This window comes from Eutrema salsugineum, unplaced genomic scaffold (genome assembly GCF_000478725.1).
Source record: "Eutrema salsugineum unplaced genomic scaffold, Eutsalg1_0 scaffold_4, whole genome shotgun sequence".
NCBI lineage: Eukaryota > Viridiplantae > Streptophyta > Magnoliopsida > Brassicales > Brassicaceae > Eutrema > Eutrema salsugineum.
The window spans coordinates 163,984-168,020 of record NW_006256686.1 but is presented as its reverse complement, the minus strand read 5'-3'; the positions used below and the strand labels follow the sequence as shown (position 1 = coordinate 168,020).

Here is a 4,037-nt window from a genome sequence, read left to right as displayed (position 1 = left end):
AAGCTCAGGAATCAGATCTCAAGTTTCACGCAGCACAAAAACGAGAGCTTTAGTGAGGCTTGGGAACGGTTTAGGAGCTATACTAACAAATGCCCACACCACAGCTTCTCAGAGGCATCCCTCTTGATTACTTTATACCGAGGTGCATTCCCCAAGATCAGAAACCAACTCGATACAGCCTCAAATGGAAATTTTCTTGGGAAAGAGATCAATACGGCAATGGAACTAGTCGAGAACCTAGCCATGTCTAATGACACGTATGGTGAAGACTTTGATAGGGCAAACCGTACAGAGGGATCCAGTGATGAACAGCGTATGAAAAAGGATATAAGAGAGCTTCAGAGCAAGCTTGACAAGGTTTTAATGGCGACTCAAAAGCCAATACATTTTGTAGGCGAATTTGATGAGCAAGGGCCAAGTTTTGACAGTGTTAATGAAGATGGTCTAACTCAAGAAGAGCTGAACTACATAGGGAATCAGCAGAGGTATCAGCGGTTTAACAACTACAGCACAAACCCAAACCTCTCATACAGAAACCCAAATGTAGCTAACCCTGAAGACCAAGTGTACCCTGCTCAACAACAACAACAACAAAGCTATGCTCAAAAAGCCCCTTTTCAGAATACTTTCCAGCCCAGGAAACAGTTCAGTGGGCAACAGCACGGCTACACTCAGCAGAATCAAGCAGCTCAGGGTAACAACTTCACCAGACAACCGCAGCAACAAAAGTTTCCACCAGGGTTCAATCCGCAGCCGATGGGTAATCAGCAACAGATTCAGGGAACGGGTCAGAATCAAATGGGAACCGATGTCTGTGGGATTTTACAGCAACTGTTACAGGGTCAGCAGAGAGTAGAGAGCCAGCACGCGACAATGCAGCAAGATATCAGAGAGCTTAAGCAGAACCAAGCCTCTACATCATCAAGAGGCCCGGCTTTACCAGGTAAGCCGGAGCCAAACCCCAAGGAGTATGTGAACGCCATCACATTGAGGAGTGGTAAGGAATTACAAGCTCCAACGCCTAAGACAAAGCTCATTGAGGCCAATGAGCAATCAGAGGGGGAGGCAGCCTCAGATGATGCGTGTAAAGAAGCGGTTTTCGAGAAGGAACCGATCAAGGACAAAGGAAAAGAGATGGAAAAGACAACTGAACTTGAAAAGCCATACGTTCCACCACCACCTTACCAACCCAAGATACCATTCCCAGGGCGTTTCAAAAAGAAAATCTTAGACAAAGCCAAGGCGGTCTTTGAGAAACACTTGGAGAACACGCAACTTACCTTACCCATCATAGATGCTTTCTTAGCTATACCCCAGCTTGGGAAGTTCCTAAAGGATGCGATCCTCAACAAGACAAAGGAGCTCCAGGGTATGGTAATACTGAGCCATGAGTGCAGTGCTCTAATACAAAGAAGATCTATACCAAGAAAGCTATCCGATCCGGGCAGCTTTACTTTGCCGTGTGCTTTAGGTCACTTGAAGTTCTCAAACTGCTTGTGTGATCTAGGAGCTTCTGTGAGCTTGATGCCTTACACGGTGGCCAAGAGACTGGGATACAAGAGCTACAAGCCGGCCAAGATCTCTCTTGTATTAGCTGATAGATCGGTTCGATTACCGGTGGGTTTGCTTGAGGATTTACCTCTGAGGATCGGTGAGATAGAAATCCCCACGGACTTCATAGTTCTTGAGATGGACGAGGAACCATTTGACCCTATCATCTTGGGCCGCCCGTTCCTAGCTACCGCAGGAGCCATAATAGATGTGAGAGGGGGAATGATTGAACTACACATCGCTTCCGAGACTATGAAGTTCAATGTGAAGGAAATGATGAAGAAACCGACCATTGGAGGTCAAGTGTTCTATGTGGAAGTTATGGAGGAGCTAGCTGACGAGCTCCTAGAAGAGTTAAACGCAGAAGATCCGTTACAAGTGGTCTTGACACGGGAACAAAGCGAGCTCGGGTACTTGAACAAGGAAAGCGAGGTGTACAAGCTTCTTTTGGACCAACCGAAGGAACTTGGAGTTGAGGCGAGGTTTTTGGAGCTCAGGAAGAGTGGCCTCGACATACTAGACAGCGAGGGATCCAAGGGAACAGAGGAGACACCTCGGGATATCATGGCCGTGACAGCTTGTGCCGAGGCTGATGGTAAACCACGCGAGAACAAAGAAAAAGCCGAGGAAGCTGTTGCGGGCCAATGCAGCTTTGATGCCGATTGGAATGAGGCAGACGCACCCCCTGTTGAGCTCAAGCCTCTACCAACAGGGCTCAGGTACGCGTTTTTGGGTCTAAACTCCATTTTTCCTGTGATCATAAACGATAGCTTGCTTGAACATGAAGAACGTGCATTGCTTAATGAAATAAGGAAATTCAGGAGAGCCATAGGGTATTCCTTGGCTGACATTAGAGGAATCTCTCCTGATATATGCACCCACAGGATTCACCTAGAGGACCAAGCCATGTCCTCTATTGAGCACCAACGTCGCCTTAACCCGAACCTTAAGGAGGTGGTTAAGAAGGAGTTACTAAAGCTCCTTGAGGCAGGGATAATATATCCAATCTCTGACTCTCGGTGGGTATCTCCTGTACACGTTGTGCCCAAGAAAGGTGGGATCACGGTGGTGAAAAACGAAAAGGATGAACTCATAGCCCAAAGAACTATAACCGGCCATCGCATGTGAATTGACTATAAGAAATTGAATTCTGCATCAAGAAAAGATCATTTTCCTTTACCATTCATTGGTCAAATGCTTGAACGGTTAGCTAATCATCCTTATTTCTGTTTTCTCGATGGATACTCGGGGTTCTTTCAAATACCTATAGACCCCCGAGATCAAGAGAAAACGACATTCACTTGCCCTTATGGCACTTATGCTTATAGGAGAATGCCTTTCGGTTTGTGTAATGCACCGGCCACTTTTCAAAGATGTATGATGCACATTTTCTCTGATCTAATTGAAGAGAAAGTCGAGGTGTTTATGGATGATTTCTCCGTATACGGCTCCTCTTTCTCCGAATGTCTTGCTAATCTATCTCAGGTTTTAAAGCGATGTGAGGAGCATAGGCTTGTCTTAAACTGGGAGAAGTGTCATTTCATGGTCCAAGAAGGCATTGTCTTGGGACACAAGGTATCAGAGAAGGGTATTGAGGTGGACAAGGCTAAGATCGAGGTGATGGTGAACCTACAAGCTCCGAATTCTGTAAAGGGCATAAGGAGTTTCCTTGGGCACGCCGGGTTCTATAGGCGTTTCATTAAAGATTTCTCCAAGATAGCTAGACCCTTGACGAGGCTATTGTGTAAAGAAGTGGAGTTTATCTTTGATGAGGAGTGTGAAGAAGCGTTTAAGAGAATCAAGGAAGCTTTGATGAGTGCACCGATTGTACAAGCTCCCGATTGGTCTTTACCATTCGAAGTGATGACTGATGCATCTGACTATGCCGTGGGAGCTGTCTTGGGGCAGAAGAAAGATAAGAAGCTCCATGTGATTTACTATGCAAGCCGCACCTTGGACTCGGCTCAACAAGAGAATGCCACCACCGAGAAGGAAATGCTCGCCATAGTGTTTGCATTTGACAAATTCAGGAGTTATCTAGTGGGATCAAAGGTCACGGTTTACACGGATCATGCGGCCTTGAGGTATTTGATGTCTAAGAAGGACGCTAAGCCGAGGCTTTTGAGATGGGTCTTATTGCTTCAAGAATTTGACATGGAGATACTTGATAAGAAGGGAATTGAAAACGGAGCCGCAGATCATTCAAGGCTGAGGATAGAAGAACGGGTCCCTATAGATGATGCTTTACCCGAGGAACATCTCATGTTAGTCCGGTCTTACTTAGAAGTGGAGGAAGCCAACACGATCAAGGAAAGAAGCCTCCCCTGGTTCGCGGATCTTGTTACTACTTGTCTTGCGGTTTAGAGCCACCGGATCTTGATACTTATCAGAGGAAGAAGTTCTTTAGAGATGTAATGAGGTATCATTGGGACGAGCCGTATCTTTACGTGCTTAACAAGGACCATCTCTATAGGCGATGCTTGGCC

At 46.1% G+C, this 4,037-nt stretch overlaps 1 non-coding gene across 1 annotated transcript; it reads right to left on the bottom strand.

The window, feature by feature from the left end:
- LOC112084715 lies at positions 1–107 on the bottom strand. The gene has a single exon (XR_002898376.1). It is a non-coding gene; the product is annotated as a small nucleolar RNA R71 (small nucleolar RNA).
- Positions 108–4,037: the final 3,930 nt, after the last annotated feature.